The following is a 23,396-nucleotide window of genomic DNA, read 5'->3' as shown; positions in this document are numbered from 1 at the left end:
ATGGCAAACACTGCCCAACAACCTAAGGATGTCCAAGACTTTGCTTATAAACCATAAAACATATGAACTGTGGGAGAATGCCACACGTTTTCTTGATTTAGACAATGTTCACTCTTGGTTTTCACTAGAAACCATTTGATTAATTTTTAGAGGCTTGTATGTTGTAAACTATATATATTTTTTATTTTCAAACCTCTTCAACCACTTCAATTTATTAAATATCAGCCTCCTGTTTATGGCTGTGTGAGGATAAATTACTGTAAAAAAGCTAAGTTTCAGATCTTACTATCTTTGTTTCACCTTCACCATTAATTTGAAAAATGTGTCTACCAAGATTGGTATAGGTCCCTTTGTTAGTTAATAAAGTTCTATCTCTTTTGACTCCACAAGTCAGTAATTTGGGTATTCATTAGTACACATTTCACGTATGTGATTTTGTTTTCTGGTCTCCTGGGCATAGTATTTCCTTTTGGAAGCATGAACTCCTCAATTCTCTATGTCTCATTTCTGTGGTATAAAATGTACTCCTTTTCCCTGTTCAGTAGAGCTAATCACATGCCTACAACCACCACCACCACCAGCAGCAGCAGCAGCAGCAGCAAAAGAAGAAGAAGAAGATGATGAAGCAGAAGAAAACGAAGAATCAACAGTACCATTAACTGAAAATAATACCAGATAGATAGATGATAGATAGATAGATAGATAGATAGATAGATAGATAGATAGATTGACTGACAGACAGAAGATAGATATTCTAGGGGAACAATTCATAAAGCCTAGTTGAAAAAAAGCACACTAGTAAAAATTTTATAAGGTAAATTGTTTGAAAGTATCACTGTAATTTGTCCTGTACAGATGCTCATAGGGATTTGGATCTTTCTGTGAAAATTGGTAAGCGAACTATGAGAATAAACTTGAGTGATGAGAATAGTATCCTAAGTCCAGATAAGAATGTTGAGGCAAACATCTACTGAAGATTCTTAATTTCTTCTCATGTTCAAGACATTACATTGATTCACAGTTCTCACATCTTCAATGAAATTAGTCATTAATCAGGGAAACTTGTAAAAAAAAAAAAAAAAAGGAATGTTCCAGAGATATGCAAAAACAGAAACTTTTAGAAGTGTTAACTCTAATATCTGAGTTGCCTAAATGCTGAGGATCCTTCCAAATTTTTATATTTGAAAAATGAAATCTGTGCCTCCTTGTTCCTTAAAGTGTAGTGAGTATAGTGGCCTCATGAGTATAGAAGTTAGAATTGGCGTGTTAGCATTTAGACAGACATTAGTATCTACACACACACAAGCACAGACACACACATATATTTACATATGGACATTGTGTGTGTGTGTGTATGTGTGTGTGTAATATACATGAGAAGGATCAAAGAAGAAGCTCCTTCAAAATTTTCTCCCTACATAAGTAGTAAATTCAAAGCAAAATTCACATGACCCTGAGAGAAATTAGTATTAATATCAAAGAATAATATAAATATAATGGGCACTCTTTTCATATATATATACATATATATATATACATATATACATATATATACATATATACATATATACATATATATACATACAAATATATATACACATATATGTATATTACATTTTTGGTATATGCAACATTGGTGGAACACAGAAGAATAATAGGAATATATGAAATGTGATTAGTTGGCATCAGCAACCCATGGTTGCTGTTCTTTGAAAATTATGATACTTTCATTAGCCATTCTATTCTATATATGAGTCAGGGTTTCTAGTCCTGTACAAAACATCATGGCAAAAAAGCAAATTGTGGAGGAAAGTGTTTATTTAGCTTACAATTTTTACATTGCTGTTCATCACCAAAGAAAGTCAGGACTGGAACTCAAGCAGGTCAGGAAGCAGGAACCGATGCAGAGGCCATGGAGAGATATTACATATTGCCTTGTTTCTCCTGGCTAACTTGCCCTGCTTTCTTATAGAATCTCAGTGATGGCACCACCCACAATGGGCTGGGCCCTCTCCCCTTGATCACTAGTTGAGAAAATGCCTAACAGATGGATCTCATGGAGGCATTTCCTCAACTGAAGCTTCTTTCTCTGTGATAACTCCAGATTGTGTCAAGTTGACACAAAACCAGCCAGTACAATGAACCTAGAATATTGAAAGCATTTTCTACATCAGCAGTTGGGTTTTTTTTTTTTTTTCTTGATGCATAGAAATAAAAGTTGCTAGTTTAGCACAGACAGACATGGTAGGCCTTCATTATTTTGAAATACTTTAAAATCATCTCACTCAATGACATAATTTATTGTGGTGAAACTTTGATAATATCATTATTTACTGGCCATTCTATAAGTACTATAAGTTTTTGGCATCGTCCAGTTTACTCTTATTAAGTAGAGAGCAGCACTGTTATTCATAACCTATGCATTCTCTGGGTGGATAATGCCTTGCAGTGAGTTTCATGATGCAAGGAGCCTTCTATTTCCTTGCAAGGTGTGGTTGCTATCCTGTCAGTACCAAGAGAAAGCCTTGTCTTTGTAAATCATGTGTGTGTTGATAGACAAATCATATGAAGTCTCCAAGGCGAGACAGGATTGCTAATAACACAAACAATATCTTTGGACACAGGTCCATTATTTCGAGGCTTGGCTTCTAGATACTTTTGAACATGGAAGGATAATGCGATAAACAAATATATAAAAGTTTAAAAATAGAAAAACTAGATCACTATATTTTTGCTTTCTTCATTATGGCAGAATTACAGTTTGGTTGCTGGTGTTTTTAGGACTTATTTATCTAAATTATCTGGACTCTCCACTGCTGTGGTTATTTTTAGTTTTCATTGGTGACTTATTTTCATTGAAATATGTCATGCGTTGATTATTAGGGAAACATAGATATATGTAATGATATTTACAGGGAAGTGTAACTGAGGAATGAAGCCTAGACTGGACATGGGTGATATTGTACTTTAGACTTTCGTGTTTGGATGGGAGAAACAAAGGAAAGGGGAAAGCAAGGAACAATTTTTGAGTTCTTTTCTTTTTTTCTATAAAAAGATTACAAATGAGAGATGACAGAAATATATTTATACTCTATGATTACAAGTTTGAATCTGATATTTAGCACTAAATATGTTTGATATTATCTATCACCCTTGATAACTAACACTTACCATTAAACAATAATACCATGTGTAGTTGCCTGATGCTGTTTATTTTCTGAAGTTAATATTGACTTCTCAAGAGGGGTTGTCTCCAACAAACAGTATATCACATAATCAGGTGATATCATATGAATATTTCCCCCATTTTAACTGGTCATTAAAAGGCTAGAGCCTGTGATTGAACACTAGAGAGGAAAGGTGGGATTGGAGATTTTTTTGGGGGGTGAAGTAGAGGAAGAGGAGAATATGCAAAAAGAGAATGAAGAAAGAAAAGTAGAAGCCATAATATGCCAGAACTTCATAGAATGGAGAAATTGTAAGTAAAAAGGGGTCTTATAGCTGCCAAATAGGGTAGTATAGTGTTACATCCACCCAATATAGGCATATAGCTTATAATTATAATATTTCAGTTGTGTGTTTTTTTTAGTATGCACTTATTAGAGTTGGGAGTTTCAGCAACAGTCATAGTTTTAGGGAGTTATATCATGAACATTCATTGAGTAGAGCAGGTCTGCCCCTAAAAATTAACTAATTTCACCCAAATTCTGCCTTTGTGATCACATTTTGTCTCTCCTTATCTTTCTTTAAAAACATACTTTTCTATTTGAGACACAAAGGAGATGCACTCTACTCATAATAGATGTTTACCTCATCACTAATATAAACTGGGAAACCTAATTGCAACTGGGGGTGGTGGCACATGCCTTACTCCAGCTCTTGGGAGAAAGTGGCAGAAACAGTGAGAGTTCAAGAAAGTTAAGGCCAGTTTGGTCTACATAGTAAGTTCCAGGGTAGCCAGAGCTACATAGTAAGATGCTGCCTCAAACAGAAAAACAGTTAGATACACAGACAAACAGAAAGACAGATAGATATACAGGTAGGCAGAGAAGGAAGAGAAAGAAAATCTCAATACAAAGCTCATGTGACTAGAAAGCCTCATACTAGGAAAATGATCTAGATTGAGAAAATATATTTATTCTTCTTATGTGAATATAAAAAGTCATGAGTGGAATTGGCAATTACTTAAAAGTTTGAAAAAGAATAGAAGGGAAAGCAGATAAGACAGGGTAACATTAGTCAGTATGATAAAAGTACAATGAGAACATTCCTAGAAATACCCAAATAAGCTCATTACTTTCACAATTAACATGTTGAGAAATAAAAACTACACATCAACCACAAATCAAGGACACTATGGATCCTGTAGTTTCGATAAGGAACAAAGAATGTTCTATACAGAGAAAAGACTAAGAGGCATCAACCTTATGTCAAGAACTGCAGGTGACTAAGGAATGTTTTGAAGAGAAAATCAACATCATGGGGTAAGGGGACCTGAATTAGTTACTTAATATCAAATCATTAGTCCTAAAACTATTGTACAAGTAATGTAGTACAGTCTGGGCAGGTTATATTTGAAATTGTGTGTGTGTGTGTGTGTGTGTGTGTGTGTGTGTGTGTGTGTGCTTAACAATTAATGATAAAGGAGCCCATGAATTTGAAAGAGAGCAAGGAGGCATATCTAGGAACGTTTGGCAGAATGAAAGAATAGAGAAAAATATAATATGTGCAAGGACTTGTAAAAATATTTTCATGAATTATATGGATTTGTATCTTATCTATCTATCTATCTATCTATCTATCTATCTATCTATCTATCTATCTATCTATCTACCTACCTACCCACCTACCTATCATCTATCTATCTATCTATCTATCTATCTATCTATCTATCTATCTATCTATTTATCTATCTATCTACCTACCTACCCACCTACCTATCATCTATCTATCTATCTATCTATCTATCTATCTATCTATCTATCTTTATATCTATCTATCTATTTATCTATCTATCTACCTATCATCCATCCATCTATCTATATTTCTGTCTGTCTACCTTTCTATCTACTACCTATTATCTATATATCTATCTCTCTATCTGTGAGTCTGTCAATCTATCCATCCATCAATCTATCTATATTTCTGTCTGTCTGTCTTTCTAACTACTACCTATTATATATATATGGATAGATAGATAGATGATACCTATTTATTCTCTGTATTATATATATATATATACATATTTATGTATATATGATAAAAAAGTGAGCCATACATTAAAAATAATCTTTTCAATGAAACATCCAAAAGGAACTATTAGCAAAAATAATCAACAATAAGGAGAAAGTTCAACCAATTATAGAGGAACAGACAGTTTCACAGGCACGTCACTGATAGAGGTATCTAGATGATAAATAAACTCACGAATGTTATTGCAGAAATGTAAAATAAGTTGATGATGACTTTCTCAAATATATATTTGAGAAAACCAATAGTATTCAGTTCTAATGGCTAGGGCAAGGACCCTTGCTCACATGCAAATTTTTATATAAAACAATTAGCCAACATGGATCATGATTCAGCAGATTCTTTCAAAACAAAACATCTTTAATTTTAGACATTCATATTTACAAAAATAATTTAAAACCTATACATTTTAAAATTCACACAGCACATCGTTTTGAAACAATAAAAAATATTTCTCAGTAGTCAGATGTGAATAAATCATGGCCCACTGAACAAAAGAATATGATTTAACAATTAAAATGCACCAACTATCAACCATTATTGGGCAGGGAGAAAACAAATTCATATTGTTGGAAAGAACAAATTTAACAATGCTTCATATCAGGTCAATTGTTTGATGCTCTGGCAAAACTATGACTATGGTGCAAAATAGTAATTACAATGGTTCAGAAGAGGTGATACATGGATGGAACTCAATGATCTTTAGAACAGAAATATTCATATATTTAGTATTAACTTAGGTATCCTCAAGCTAACAGGAATCTTCAGGTGCACTGTATCAAGTGTGACAAAAACATAGAGCTAAATTAGTTCTTATATCAGTAGGAGTTGAGGGTTAAAACAAAAGAAAAGCTATTCTATGCTATGGTCTAGGTTGATGGCTGGTGAGTCTCTCCACATATGAGGTGGATGTGTGTGAGATATCTCTTTCTGAGCCTTCTCTCAATTGTTATATAAGTAATAATTTTAAAAACTCCTATGACCGAATTCCTTAAAACATTTGCATCATTAACCATTGATTGTATGGAAAATATAAATTTTTCAAAATTAAAACAAGCAAAGGCAAATGTTTAAGTGTTTTCAAGCTCTCTGAAGTCTAGACTTATACAATTAGAAAAAAGCAAACTACGTATGGGTAAATGTCATTCATAAAAAATGAGACCTTATCTTAGAAATTCTGATCTAATTAGTGCCTTTGAACATAAACTGTCCTATTAATCATTTGTCCTCCCTGAGTGCCACACCAGGAAGATAAAGCCAGGCTACCAAAATACTTCAGACAAAACATGAAATGGGTAGAAATAAATTGTATAATTTATTTTATACAATACACAAATGTTTATTAAAATGCAACGCCCATTGAGAAGGACAAACACCATAGCAGAAGTTTACAGACTGAATACTGATAACTTTTCATTCTTCAGTTGAGTTATAGGGTGGTACTGGAGTCCATTTTAGCTAGGCACAATTCATTCTTATTTGGTGTTTATCTTTTTCTAGGTACTATGCTTGGCTTTTCACAAAATATCATTGAGATTTAGATAGTGCCCCCCCCCCATTTTATAGATAAGGATATTGAGCATGGTCAAGATTAGGTTACTTATCTGAGGATCACAGCTGTTCTTTGACTAAAGGAGAGAGGGTAAATAAATGTAATCAGCATTTAACATACTGAGTAGATGCTCAGTACTGAAGCCTAGATGCTGAAATACATATACCTTTGTCAGCAGTAGCTTTGAATAACTGAAGAAATTATGAAATAAGGGAACTGCCAACATATTATTTGAATGACTGATAAATGACCAGATTAATTCCTCTAAGAATAAAAAGAACCATTTTAAAACAATCATACTTCATGATATGCATACATAAAATTTTAGTGATAAAACATTGAAATATATTTCTTTCATATATATATGACCATATTTTCAAATTAATAAAAACTCAGAGTCTTTGCATGGGCTGAGGGACATTGACCCGAGTGGAATGAAATTTGAAGCTCTTTGCACTTTTCTAATTAAGTGGCAACATGGAGGGAGATCGTGTTTGCAGTGCCTGTCTCAACCCTCTACTTATCACTGTTAGAATGTCTAGCCCTTGGATGAAAAAAAAAAAAAAAGTAATGGAATTTTTCAGAACTGGAGTTCACTGGGTTGGCAAATGTGTTCATGTTTAGAGACAAGAAGGAAACCTTCAAGGAGAAAATGGATTTTATACCAGGACAAGAGCAACCTATAAGAACTGTATGCCTGCCTGTTATGTTAGTCTTTCAAAGCATCATCTGTGGGCACACTTGGATTGCAGTTTGTCAGTTTGCCCCTGGAGCTCCATTTGGTCATGTCTGCTTCACTGATGAAGCTAGAGAAATTTATACTGTGATATTTTAGTGACCTCAAAATGAACCTTTTTTTCCTTTTCATTCTTTATTTCCTGTAGAGAAGAGCTTTGTGGTTGCTTATTAGACAAACCTTACACTGAATATTTTAGTGTCAGAGCTGTTTCTTAATAATATATCAAATATTGCTTGTTGCTTTGGTGGTTCAGAGGCTGAAAATGTCACAACTGTTTATTTCTTAGAGGCTTGTAGATTCCTTTTCAGACTGCTAATTATAAATATGGTGAACTTTTGGCCATAGTCTCTCTTCAAACGCATAGTAAGTAGTTGGTATCCCACTTGTGTTTTCTCTAAGGTCATGTATCACAAGAAATTAATTTAGTAGGAAAAATGGTATTTATTTTACAAAATAACGGGGATGAATTTCATTTCAGGCTTTATAATTTGGTGCAACAGCTTTTGCTTCAGATGATGTTTCTTTGTAATCATTAAAACATCTATTTTTTTATTTATTTTATAATATTCTATACAAGGCTGAGGGAGTATTCACAGATTTTTGACAAGTCTTAATTTTATAAAAATAACTCTTAGAAATAATGTGTTACATAATAAATATGTAATCGTTATATAAACTGCTCAACACAATCGATGCAAACCAAAGTAGAGTCTCTGTGGCATTTCGCTCTGTGAAATCGTGATTATGCATTCTTAACATGAGCACAGCCATGACAAAGAATACATCCCTTAGACTATGGAGACAGGAAAGCCTTCACTTGGTCAGGCTCATGGGAATAGTTCCTTAGGAAGTAGAAATCCTTACTGTTCCTAGCAAGGATAGACACAAATAGCTGATCTTTTGCTACCTTGAATGGCAGCTTTCCAAAATGGAAAACTGAAGCCTAAGACCTATCAAGATTAGTGAATCTGCAGACAAATTGTATATGCTGACTAGAGTAAGTGTAGTGTTTCCAGCTTGCTTTTAATGTATTTGTGTTAAGGAATAAAGTCTATTTGTTTGTTTGTTTGTTTTTGTTTGGATGAGTCTATTTTGTGATATATTTCCCCAGCACCTCAGTTAGGTCCATCTGTACTGTGTCAGAACCTCTTGAGGAACATTTAGTGTTTTTAATCACTGAGCTCTGTTTCCAGCCCCAACCAAGCATTTTCACTTTAGATGTAGTTAACATGAGATACAGTCCCCCATATGCCATGCCTAGAATGGTAAGAACTCCATAGAAATAGGGGGAGTCTGCACGTTGTGCTGCCTGACAGGATTTTGAATGTTCAATGATGTCTACTTTTGCCTGTAAATAGCTGACCCACATGAATTGAACCATCATTTCCACTGTTAGAATAGAATCTCTACACAATAAAACGGCAAGCAACAGGTAAAATGAGGAACTTATTTAATATTACTGCAAAAAAATAGAGAGAGAGGTGCCTTTGGTTTTTCTGTTCTTGTGGAAACATTTGTGTGGGAGCAATAAAGAAATTGGAGATTGCGATTTTTAAAGAAAATAGTCATTTTTATTAATCTGGCTATGTATATAACATCTGCTACCCTACCAGGTCCCGGTGAAATCAGGCTCTGCCACAGCTAAAGGAGCTATATAAATAGCTGTACACTTATAACCATCAGTTTTTCTACTTGAGCATGGAGTTTTATTAGAATACTAACGTACGTATATAAATGGTCACAAGATGCATTTTAAAATAAAGTTTTACAACACTGCCATGCTATGCCCTCCCCTCTCAACACAGCAGATTGGACTTATTTAAGAAAGAGATACTCTTATGTAATTCGTGCTTTTGGGAAGCTCTGTTATTGGAATAATTACTTTAATTTTCCATTAAATAAAAGTTATCTTTAAAAAGATGTTCTTTGATTGATGTGTGCCTTCACTTTACAAGAAGATGGACAAAAGAGGTATGTAGTATAATGGTTAATTTTCACTGTATTATACATGTGAACTGTTAAGGGCCCAAATCACAAAAATGTAGGACACTTTACTTCTTGCCCTTCTCTGGGTACTTACTATGCAGATTTTCTACACTTTTTTAAAAATGATTTTATTAGATATTCTTTGTATTTACATTTCAAATGTTATCTCCTCCCATCCAGCTTCAATCCCTCCTCCCCCTCACCTAGTTTGCAGGAAGGGGCTCCGTCTCCCAATCACCTTCTCAACCTCAGTGCCCTGACATTCCTCTACATTGGGAAGAAGCTTCTTCTTCTATCACTGATACCAGATGCTGCTGTCCTCTGCTACATATGCAACTGGAGCCAGGGGTCTCTCCATGTGTGCTCAATGGTTGGTGTTTCAGTCCCTGGGAGCTGTGGTAGGTTTGGATTGTTGATAATTTTGTTCTTCCCATGGGGTTACAGAAGCTTTCAGCTCCTTCAGTCCTTTCTCTAGCTCCTTCATTAGGGTCCCTGTGTTTAGTCTGATGGGTAGCTGCAAGCATCCTCCTCAGTACCAGTATAGCTCTGGCAGAGCCTCTCTGAGGAGGCATACATATCAGATTTCTTCCAGTAAGTACTATTTGGCATCAGCAGTAGTGTTTACGTTCAGTGGATATGAGGCAGTCTCTGAATGATTTTTTTTCAATCTCTGCTTCTCTATTTGACCTTGTATTCCTTCTATAACCAGTCTTTTTTAATGTTGAGTGCCTAACTGGAATAAAGTCAAAGAGTTTTGGTGTTTTTTTCTCATTTTTATTAGTTTTTTCAAGCTTTTGGATATATTCAGTCCCCTACCCACACCACAGATTCATCCCCCATTCACAACTTATCAAACTGTGTTCTCTAAACAACAACAGTTAAAGAAGTCCAGTCCCATTCGGACTGACCATATACAGACTGCCCCGCCCTGAGCTCCTATCAACTGGTAGTGATGGAAATTTCCTTCTTACCTCTTTTCTCTGTGCTGTAATTCTGTGGCAAGTCTTTGAATAGCTCCTGGATACTCACTTTCAAGATCTGTAAGTTTGTGCTTTCCTACCTCATTTTGATCCTCCTTACTTTGGAACAAAAAGAAAAGTAACAACAAAAGATAGTTGCTTCATTTAGTATTTATTATATTAATAACATTTTGTTTTACTTTTATTTTTTGAAGCAAATCTCACACTACAGTGAAGGCTGGCCTTGAAATCACAGTGTGCCCCAGATTGACCTCAAACTCAGGACAATGCACCTGCAACAATGTTACTTCTAACTAATTTTTATGTAAAAGAACAAACCCTTTGTCAACTTACAAATTCCACACCTAATAGTACATGTATTTTCATTGTTCTTGTTAAAATTTGTTTTTTTAATTGAAGTATTTTATTTCATCAGAGAAAAAGAAATAAAGAATATGGAGTTGAGAAGGTAGGTCAGAGAGAGTGATCTGGGATGAGTCAGAAGAAGAGAAACAACCAGCAGAATCTATCAGATAAAAATAATTTTAATTACAAATATATCATAAAGTACAAAGTACTTTGAATCTTGTAAGAAATGACAATGAAATATTTAATAACTATAACTCTGAGGTGAAATTTTGTATCTGGAAGGTATCAAATATCATAAGCATCTTAGAGGAACAAATAGACACATTATGAGAAAGGAAGAGAAATCCAAAAGTCATCGTTTGCTACCTAAAAGTCCCAATAGTCTTTATTTTTAGTTCACTCAAAAGTGAAATATCATACATTACCATTGAAAATAGTTATCCCTTTTTATTGGAAATACCAATGTCCATACAGATTCTTCTGGAAAAGGTTGTAAGCAAACCACTGCTTCTTGGGAGCACAAAATACTGTCTCACCAATACTGTAGAATAATTTACATTTTCTGTCAATCTAGCTCAGTGTGTAGCTGGGCCAGTCTCAGCAGTGGCATTCATGTGAGGAGACCCATTTAGATGAAACATTTACTTGGCACAGGCTTGGTTCTCCACTCAGGTTTTCTTCCAGATGGACTCTCTTCATGCACACATGAGTTTGCCTCTTAATTCAACTTCTAAAATTAGGGATAAACTCTGTGGGAGTACATGGGTGATAATAGAGATGGCAGGAATAGAAGTGGGTATCTGCAAGTCAGTTTCCCTTTGCAATTGCTTCCTACAACCAGGATATCACATACAGAATCTGCCCAGTTTTGCAGCGAAGTCGTGAAGAGGGCTACTTCAGAATAAATTATCTCTGCCAATTGTTCATTGTATCAGCTGTGGTCCTCTAGTTTGCTAGAGGTTGCTGATGAGCTGTCACAGCACACACAGATTGTCAAAAAGTGTCTCATTACCAACTGTGGTCCCTGAAGTAAGTACTTAATTTTTTTATGTTAAGATTTATAAGGAGTAATCTTTTGAAAAAATTAAGTACCTCCATATTGGAATGTCTAACTTGTTTCTGTGCATGTCAGAGACTAAAAGTAATATAAAGAAATGAGATTATATTCAGAACTCTGACTTAAAGATCAAACCAATGATGACAATACTATAAACCTACTTAAGGTTTAATAATAAACAATTGTTACAGAAGATGACATGGGTATGTTAATTGCTTCTCAGTTTAGGAATATGAAAGTTGAGTTTCGGGTGAGATCTGAACTAGGCAAAATAGCAGATACTAAACCCATGTCAAATTCTTAATCCAAGACAGCTATAAATATATTAATATTTTTCAAGAGAGAACTAATTACTATATAAACAAATTGAAAATGAGGAGAATATTTTTAATTATCAATGTAGACACAACATTGTCACGGAAGTATTGTAACCAGCATTATGGGATGGAACTTATAAATAAAGATACAAAAATGCAGAGCAAAAAAAAAAAAAAGATATGGGAGTCATATATCAAGAGAAATAGATGATTTCCGGAACACAGAAGTGGTCAAGAAATAGATGCCCCTTATATCTTGTAATGGATGACAACTTTGTAATGTCACTTTTACTTCCTTGGATGAAGGGAGGAGATGAGAGCCATACCTAAGCTGTGTGAACACACGCCTTGGGCTGAGCCCAAAACATTTCTTTCTCTGGTCTAACTATCTCCAGGGCTAGTTATGGAAACTTATAGCTTAATCTTTCAACATGACTTATTCAAACACACTTCTCTTGGCTTCTGACTTAATTGCTCTGCCTATCTTCATCATAGTTTTGAGAGTAGATTCTAATCTTCTGGCTGCTTTTCATTTTGTGGCTTCTTCTGTTTTCCCCTGGATCTCATTTGTTCTCTCTGTAAAACTGTCCCAGGAAAACTCGTGTACACATCTACCCCATGCCACACCACCACATTCTTCTCTCTTACTGATATTAAATAGCCTCTCTTACTCTACTATTCTTGTGTGAGCTGGGTGTATTCTGTTTCTGACGCATTCTGTTAAATCTTCCTCTGATTCATCACTTTGTCTGCCACTCAATTAGAAGTCACGTTCAAACATGGCTGCTTCCTTCTACAAACTAATGATACCTTCATTGTTAGTGATTAAATCTGTTTACTAAGGACATGTTTTTATTCCAGCCAGACCATATTGTAATCTGGGGCAGGTCTGCATACCAGCTGCATCATATATTTGGATGTAATTTTTTGACAGAGAAACCATGCTGCTGGATTAAAATTTCTTCACACAAATTTCTAGATACCTTTTTATTTGAATAAACAATATTTTTTAAATTTTATTTAAAATAGAATTATAGCATCTCTCATTCTTTTTTTTTAAATTACATTGGATATTCTCTATATTTACATTTCAAATATTATACCCCCTACTCCCCTCACACCTCCTTCTCAACTTGCTTCCATGAAAGTGCTCCCTCTCTCAATTACCTTCTCCACTTCAGTGCGTTGGTTGTTGTTTTTCTTCCCATGAGGGCGCAAAACTTTCAGCTCTTTCAGTTATTTCCCTAGCTCTTTCATTGGGGTCCACATGTTCAGTCAGATGTTTAGCTGCAAGTATTCTCTTCAGTCTCTATATGACTCTGGAAGGGCCTCTAAGGAGACATCCATGTCTGGTTCCTGCCAGTAAACACTCGTTGGCATAACCAATAATGCTTGGGTTTGGTGGCTGCACATGGGGTGGTTCTCCAGGTGAGGCAGTCTCTGTAGATCTTTTCTTCAATCCCTGCTCCACTATTTCCCCTTGTATTTCCTCCCCTGTTTTGTTCTCCCTTCTAAGAAGGATTGAGGCATTTACATTCTGGTCTTCCTTCTTTTTGAGCTTCATAATTTCTTTGGATGTTTTCTTGGGTATTCTGAGCTTTTGGGGGAATAAGGGGTAGTATCCTTTTATAGGTGAGTTTATACTATGAGTGCTCTTTTGTGACTGGGTTATATCACACAAGATGATAACTTCAAGGTCCATCCATTTGCCTAAGAATTTCATAAACTCATTGTTTTTAATAGCTGAGTAGTACTTCATTGTGTATACATACCACAATTTCTGTATCCTTTCCTCTGATGAAGGACTTCTGGGTTCTTTCCAGCTTTCCAGATGCCTTTTAAATTTTCAAAATTTTAAGTACTTTCTTTAAGTTTATCTTCTAAAATTAGACAAAATAATTTTAGGGGAAATGTTGTATTTCTGAATATAATACAAACTTGAATTCTCTACTTAACATCTATATAACTATAGTAACAATATAATAAAATCTAATAACTACCATATATTTTGCATATACAAATACCAGAAATATAAAATAAATATTTTGTGTCTATAATATGTCTATAAAACAGGCAATATAAGGAAAATATTTATTTACATATCTATCAGTTATTTTTACATTAGATTCCTGGTATTTGTATAAACAACATAAAACTATTTTACTGCAATTATCCCCAAGCATCCATGAAAAATTTCTTTTAGAACTTTATGTTCCAATGTTGCAAAAAGTGCAAGTTACCATGTTTCTTATACAGAACAGTGTAGTATCTGAAAGTCTCATATGCATATCCTCTCACATTGACTCATTTCTAGATTGCTTGAAATATTGAATGTAATATAAACTATATGTAAATAGTTTTCATTCTATGCTGTTCCTGGAAAAAGAAAGGTCCATGTTTCCAGTAGAGACTCCACATCAATAGCCTTCCCTGCTATCACATATGATGTACGGTTTCATGAATCCGTGGTTGTAAGACATGAAAACGCACTAATTATAATATCTATATATTGGTTTTTATACTTAGTAGTCCAGTTTCCAGACAACTGAAGAAAGCAGATTTTTTTTTCTGGGATCAATTCCATAAATGGTACTATTCATTTCAGAAAGAACTCATGAGAGATGAATCCAAATCTTTTGCCTCTAAATGTTTCACACTTTTATTGAAATCAATGGTTTCCTCACTGTGATCCCAGCTCTGAAGCACTTTATCATTTTCATGATGGGAACAAAGCCACAAAATAGTTCACAGCCATATTGCCTGTGGATGAAGTAGGTGAATAAGAATCACAGATGGGCAAGTCCTGGGCAGGAAGTGTATCTTAGAACTGAGCGCTGATCTGTTCCATAATTGTCTTGGTAATTCCTTGTCTTGGTTAGGTTTCCAGAACTTCTGACTAACTGTGGTATGTGTGTGTGTGTGTAAGACAAACATTCACAAATAGTAGAACAGCATCAAGGTAGAATTACTATTTTAGTAGCATTAACTATTATAATTAATAAATTGATATTTTATAATTTCACAATACATCAGTGAATTATATTCATTCAATATTAAAACAAGTAAAAATATCCTGTGGATTCAGATGTCATTATTTCAAAATACCATAAACTCCTCTGGGGATACTCTGTGAAAATGCGGGGAATTTATAAAGAGTTGAAATGATAGTGTGATTTTTGAATGCCTTATTTCTCTCAGTTCACTGGCGTGGAAGATAATGACTGGACCATAAAAGAAATAAAATTGATGATGATGATGATGATGATGATGATGATGTTGATAACAATAATAATACTAGAAAACTAGAAGATGACCTCGATGTATGTGAAATTACTTCTCAAAATTAAAGAGAAATTATAGTGTATCTCTGAGAAACTGTTTCAAGTGGTAACTAACTCAGATCTCTTTTACTTCCTCTGGAAAATGGGTCTTCTGTTTATCCTTGTCCTTGGAATTTGGGGTAATATTAGGCTAACATTGGAGGATTCCCTGAGGGAATATACTGTTGAATGATAATGATCTCATATTCTGTCTAGATGGTGCAATCACCACACAGCTCTTAACTTTTTCTTCATTTCCTCTGTATTTACCCAGTTAAGTTTTTAATAAAGAACAAAAGAACCTAGTTGACAAGGTAGAAAGAGCCCCTGTCTATCAGAAAGGTAAGATACATAAAGTGTGTCTCTTCTGTTGAATGATGATGCTATTCATCACGAATGTAACTGGACAAGTCATCAGTGTACAGTTTAAACAAATATTGTATCACAACAGATACTTCTCTCATAAATATTTAATAAAATATAAATGTTGCAAGTTACTAAATCACTCCACCAGCAGCCTGATATCCCTCAGACTTGCTGGAACCCGGAACCCAAACCTAACCGAAAAGTTCTTTCATGTATGCTAAGGTACGTACTTGAAAGACACCCTGCAGGTCACATGGCAAGCAGGAAAATGATCCACATAGAGGTGCGAATAAAAACTGAGTTCAGCTGTGACCCACAGCTGTGGAAATATGGAACCTGAAGAGGGCACTTCCTGTAGCCAGGCAGGAACCCCAATACAGCGATATAGACACCAACCGAACCATGATACTTTTGACCCAAAATTTATCCTGTCTATAAGAAAGGCAGCAACGGGGAATGAGCAAAGACTGAGAGAATGGCCAACTAATGACCGGCCCAATTTGAGACCCATCTCATGGTGAAGCACCAATCTCTGACACTATTAATGATACTCTGTTATGCAGGAGTCCAGAATGGTGTTCTCTGAGAGGCTATTCACAGCAGCTGGCTCAGAAAGATGCAGACAACCAGAGCCACAGTGAGTGGAAATTGGAGACTCTTATAAAAAGAGGAGGAGGGATTGGCAGTCCCTAAGGGGATAAGAACTCCACGGGAAAACTAACAGAATCAACTAACCTGAACCCTTGAGGCTGTCAGAGACTGAACCATCAACCAAAGAACATACCCATCCTGGACCTAGCCCTCCTAGCACATAGGTAGCAGATGTGCGGCTTGCTCTTCCTGTGGGATCTGAACCACTGGAGTAGGGACTATCCTAAAAGCTGTTTCATGTTCATGAGATATGTTCTTTCAGCTGGGCTGCCTGATCTGGCCTCAGTGGGAGAGGATGCACCTAGCCTCACAGAGACTTGATGTGGCAAGTTGGGTGGGGGGACGACGGGTATATCCAGAGGAGAAAGGAAGGAGAAAAGGGATTGTAGAAGTGGGTGGCCAGAAAGTGGGCAATGAGAGAGATGTAAAGTGAATAAATCAATAAATCAATAATAATGATAAATAAATAAAAAATAAAGAGAGCATGTTAAAGATATTTCTTTTTCATTATTATAATTCATAAATTTTTATTTATTTGTTTATATTTTATTCATATAAATATTTTAAATTGTATTTATATAATCATTAAATTAGTACATATATAATTAATTAATACTAAATTAATAATATTAATATTGTATAAGTAATGAAATGTTTTATAATTAATGCTATATTAAATAAAATTGATAAATCAATATTATATATAATTATATGCATAAATTATATATCAAATTAAAATTAAAGTTATAAAATTTAATTAATTTCTCTCTAAAACATTAACCTGCCACCTGTGACACATTTGAAACACTGAAACTTACCAATGAATATAAAAAGTATTCTAGTGATTTACTTAAATTATTGCCAAAACCTTGAATTAATGAAAAAGAAAGTCATATGTGCTACGTCAATATATACACAAAGATATCTAAAGTTCATTCACTCTTCTGAAAATTATACATTATTATTCTTTGGAAAACTGGTCAATATTTATACTTCCTACTTTGTAATGTTCATGTCATATGCGTCCAACTTAATATTTATAATTAAATGAGTGGGTACTTGTGAACTGCTAAATATAGTTGGCCCATTGCATCTCAAGATAGTATATAATAGTCATATAATGTCTGTATTAGGACATTCTTTGAGATGGATGGTGATGTCTATAGGCTTCATTTTGGGGGTTTTATAGCAAACGGATGGAATGACGCCATGGAACATGCCTCTGAGAACAGCTGCTTTCCTGTTTTGTTTTCCCCATGATTACCCTCCTTGTTGAATCAAACAATGTTGGATCCATACTATTGGTTCAGTAACAGTTTCTGGATGAGCAGTGGAATAACAGATGGCATCCCTTTTATCTCAGGGTTTTACACAATATGCATGCAATTCGGGAAGTTGGAAGTCACAGAGTATTTTTGCTTACAACAATTTGGAGACGATTATTCTGTCCTCTACACAATACTGCCATTTCCCCACCCCCCTTAAATGTGAAACTCTATTTTAAATTATAGAAACTAGTGTTTTCAGCCTTTAGCTGTTTTCTCTGTTTATAAGATGGAATTCATGAATTAGTTACTCAGCTACCCACATATAAATGTAGAGAAAACATTTATTCATTTCTTTTCACTGAAAGATGATTCTGCACTCATGTTCGGTTTTCCTTTTATGACTTTGCAAAGTTTTTTTGCCCACTCTCAGAGATATTGTGCTTCAGAAGCACAGGGAAATAGCAATGACTTTTTTTGGCTGAGGAAACTGAGACTCTGAGTCCCTCACAGGGAGAAATTCTAGGATTTAGACTTAGATAAAAAGAAAACAAGATGGAAATAAAAGGGCAGGGGTGGAGAAGTCAATACAAATAAGAGGAAGAAGGGAAAATTAGAAGGGATACCTGGAGAGAGGGAGGTAACTGTGATAATAGAGGAATATAGATTTGCATTCTAAGAATAAGAAAAATAATTCTTAATTATATTACCTACTTTATTATGAAATCCTTTACTACTCCAACACTTCATAAGATATTTTCTTTAAAATTCCTTTCAATGAAAAGTGAGAAAGTTAACTCCAACAGTCTGTTCAATAAGCCTTAAGCCTGAAAATGCTGCAAGTTACAGTTAATCATTTTTTGATTTATGTATTTAATATAGTTATAGTTTAGCATGCAGTGTTGTGATGAGATAACCCAATCTAATTGAGGTTAGATATATGAGAAGGCATTCTATTCTGATTCAAGTACCAAGGACTAATTTCACGGGGTAAGAAGCAGAAAGAAATTTAAGTAATCAGAGTGTTGAAATAGGGACAGAGGAGAGGAAAGTACCTCATCAGTATACAAATAATGTGCATATACATAAGGTTAAAATTACACTCCACATCACAGAGAGAATACAGATAGTCTACTACTGTACTAGGAAAAATGGATTTTCATTCACTGAAATAAGAAATAAAATTATTAAGATGCTACTGTGAATAAACAGGTGATTAAAGCTTTTGTCTCGATCTAATGAGTCTTCTTTCCTTTTGAACAGATTAAAAATTTCCACATTCTAATACTGAAATTACACTCAAAAAGTCTTGGATTTCACTTCTCAGTGGTACAGAGTAAGTAGAATATAAATCACTGCTAAGCAGCACAAGTTTTGCTTAATTGAATTTCTTCTTTTTAGAATCTCACAAGAAACTACATCAATGGTTTGTTCTGTCCTCAAATAAATGTAAGTTGCTTTGTCTAAACCATTTTTATAACAATCATCTAATAGTAGAACACAGTTAATTCATCTTATTAAACTGGTACTTGGATGATTTATTATCAGTACCAATCTGTCATTTCCTAAAATATTTGAGTATTAACTTCAAAAATTCCATTGATTTGAGATAAAGAAGTACTTCAACACTATAGTCGGATTTACACTTTTCATTTAGCCACAAATTTTTCAAAGAGGTTGAAACTCTCCTCTAGGTATCATCAGAAGTGCCACTCAAGACATTTATGAATGGAACATGAAAAATAGTCAGGAATTGTTTCCTAAGTATATTAATAAAAACATAAAAAGGAAATAGTCAGGTCTTTTAAAGAAGATGAAATTGAAGATAAAAATTGAGAAGCATACATTTTGTGAATATCCAGCAGATATGAATGTGTTAAGATAATCAATGCCTAATTATTAATTATTTCTTTATAAAAGTGAGCAAATACTTTCATATGGAATTTCTTCTGGATAAATAGACAAATTCGCTGTCTAAAAATGTAGAGATTTTTTAAAAACTTAGTTATAATTCTATTTTGTGTTTTGATTTTTTTAAGTTGGTGATTTCTAGATGTCTTTAAGACTTGCCTCGGATATTGAAATCTCCCCCTCTCTATTTCTGTCTTGTTTCTGGAAACCTCAACTAAGACTAGAAATGACCACTCCTAGCTTTTGATCATATTTGACATAATTCAAATAAAAAGATAAAAAAAATCTAATTTTAATGGTTTCTAACCTATGAATATGTAGTAGTAGAACTGATATTAAACTTTGCACCATTTAAAAGTATAGTAGCTGGTTCTGGCCCAGAGAAAGACCTGGGCCACTACCATCAGGACTCACTGCCTGCCTGAAGATTGCTGAGCACCCAGAAAAAACTCAGGAAATTCTCATTCTTGAGTCCAATCCTGAGTCCCCAATTCCTCTCCACTGACTATCCAGGGAGAGACTTCCACAAACTATTAGGGCTTGAGTAGTGGGGTGCTGACTGGGAACTGTCTATTTCTTCCCACAGGCAGAGTTAGGCCACCACCATGGGAACTCACAGCCTAACAACAAAGAGCTGAACACCCAGGAGAAATCTCCTTCCTGAGCACCTTCCAGAGAAAATGCTAAAATCAAAAAAAAAAAAAAACTCCTAACCCAAATCATCCAGGAAGTCCAGGACACCATGAGAAAAGCAAACTTAAGGATAATAGGTATAAAAGAAAGGGAAGACTTCCAACTAAACGACTCACTAAATATCTTCAACAAAATCAAAGAAAAAAATCTCCAACCTAAAGAAAGAAATAACCATGAACATACAAGAAGCTCACAGAACTTCAAATAGATTGGACCAGAAACGAAATTCTTCTTGACACATAATAGTTAAAACACCAAATGCTCAAACAAAAGAAAGAATGATAGAAACAGTAAAATAAAATGGACAAGTAACATAAAGACAGAGCTATCGGAATTGAACCAGACTTTAAAAACAAAGCTAGAAAATACTGAAGAGGCGTTATGCAGAGCCTAAGAGAACAAAAAGGCCAGCCCAGGTTCCTATATCCAGCAAAGCTCTCAATTAACATAAATGGAGAAACCAAGATATTGCAGGGCAAAACCAAATTTACACAATATTTATCCACAAATCTGGCCCTACAAAGGATAAGAGAAAAAAAAACTCCAACACAATTAGGAAAAGCCAGAAAACCAAAAGAAAAGCACAAAACACAAAATTCTATTTCTAACAACAAAAACAGCAGGAAACAACAATCACTAGTCTTTAGTATGTTTTAACAGCAATGAACTCCATTCCCCAATTAAAAAAAAAAAAAAAAAGAAACACGCAGAGTATCAGACTGGATACAGAGGCAGGATTTAGCATTTGGTTCATACAGGAAATTCATCTCAGCAACAAAGAGAAACACTACCTCAGAGTAAAAGGCTGTGAAACAACTTTCCAATCAAATGGTCCCAAGAAATAAACAGAAGTAGGCATTCTAATATTGAATTAAAAAGGATTTTCAACCAAAAGGTATCAAAAAAGATGATAAAAGACACTTTTTACTTATCATAGGAAAATATATCAAGACAAACTCTCAATACTGAACATCTATGCTCCAAATGCAAGAGCACACACATTCTTAAAAGAAACTCTACTAAAGCTCAAAGCATATATTGCACCACACATAATAATTGTGGGAGACTTCAACAACCCATTCTCATCAATGGACAGATCAAGGAAGCAGAAACTGAACAGACACAGTGAAACTTACAGAACTTATGAACCAAATGGATTTAACATATATATACATAATATTTCATCCCCCCAAAAAGAATATACCTTCTTCTCAACACCTCATGGTACCGTCTCCAAAACTGACAATATAGTTGTTCACAAAACAGGTCTCAACAGAAACAAGAACATCACAGTAATCCCATGCATCTTACCAGATCACCATGGACTAAGGCTGGTCTTCAAAAACAAAACAAAAAAAAAAAAAAATCAACAAAAAGCCCATATAAACACAGAAGCTAAAGAATGTTCTTCTCTATGATAACTTGATCAAGGAAGAAGTAAAATAATTAAGGATTTGTTTTTAAATTAAATGAAAATGAAGGCACAACATACACAAATTTGTGGGATACAATGCAAGCCATAATAAGAGGAAAACTCATAGCTCTGATTGCCTCCAAAAAAAAAAAAAAAAAAAAAACTGGAGAAAGCATACACTAGCAGCTTGATAGTGCATCTGAAAGCTCTACCAATAAAGGAGAAGAAGAAGACGAAGAAGAAGAAGAAGAGGAGGAGGAGGAGGAGGAGGAGGAGTAGGAGGAGGAGGAGGAGGAAGAGGAAGAGGAAGAGGAAGAAGAAGAAGAAGAAGAAGAAGAAGAAGAAGAAGAAGAAGAAGAAGAAGAAGAAGAAGAAGAAGAAGAAGAAGAAGAAGAAGAAAAAGAAGAAGAAGAAGAAGAAGAAGAAGAAGAAGAAACATTGAAGAAGAGTAGTTGGCAGGAGATAATAAAAAGTCAGAGATGAAATCAAACAAGTAGAAACAAAAAGAACTATATAAAGAATCTACAGATCCAGGAGATGGTTATTTGAGAAAAGGAAAAAGATTGCTTAACCATTATCCAGACTAACTAGAGGGCAGAGAGAGTATCCAGATTAAGAAAATGAAAAATGAAAGGAGAGACATTAACAACAGAAACTGAGGAAATTCAAGAATCATTGGATCCTACTACAAAAGCCTATACTCAAAAAAACTTGAAAATATGGAGGAAATGGAAAAATTTCTAGACATATACCAGATATCAAAGTTAAATGAGATAAGATAAACCATCTAAACAGTCCCATAACACCTAAAGAAATGGAAGCAGCAGTCCTCAAAAGCCTTCCAACCAAAAATATCGCAAGACCAGATTGTTTAGTGCACAATGTTATCAGACCTCCATAGAAGACCTAATACCAAAATTCTCCAAAATCTTCAACAATATAGAGACAGAAGAAACACTACCCAAATCATTCTTCAAAGAAAGAATTATGCTCATAATTAACCCACACAATGACCCAACAAAGTAAGAAAACTTCAGACCATTTTTTCCTCATTAACATTAATGCAAATATACTCAATAAAATTCTTGCAAACCAATTCAAGGGTTCATCAAAATGATCATTCAGCATGATCAAGTTGGTTTCATCCCAGGGATGCAGGGATGGTAGAAAATATGGAAATATATATCAAAGTAATTCATTATATAAACAAACCAAAAAACAAAGAAAACAAAATAAATGATCATTACATTAGATGGTGAGAAAGAATTTGACAAACTTCAACATCCCTTCTTGCATTGAAAAATTCAACTTTTCTTCCAAAAGTCTTAAAACGATCAAGAATTCAAGGGCCATACCAAAACATAACAGCAATATACAGAAAGCCAGTAGCCAACATTAAACTAGATGGTGAGAAAACTGAAGCAATCTCACTAAAATCAGGGACTAGACAAGTTTGTCTATTCTCTTTCTACCTATTCAATACTGTACTGGAATTCCTAGACAAAGCAATTATACAGCAAAAGAAAGTCAAATGAATACAAGTCAGA

Source organism: Micromys minutus (genome assembly GCF_963924665.1).
Source record: "Micromys minutus genome assembly, chromosome: 1".
Lineage (NCBI taxonomy): Eukaryota > Metazoa > Chordata > Mammalia > Rodentia > Muridae > Micromys > Micromys minutus.
This window is presented reverse-complemented; position numbering follows the sequence as displayed.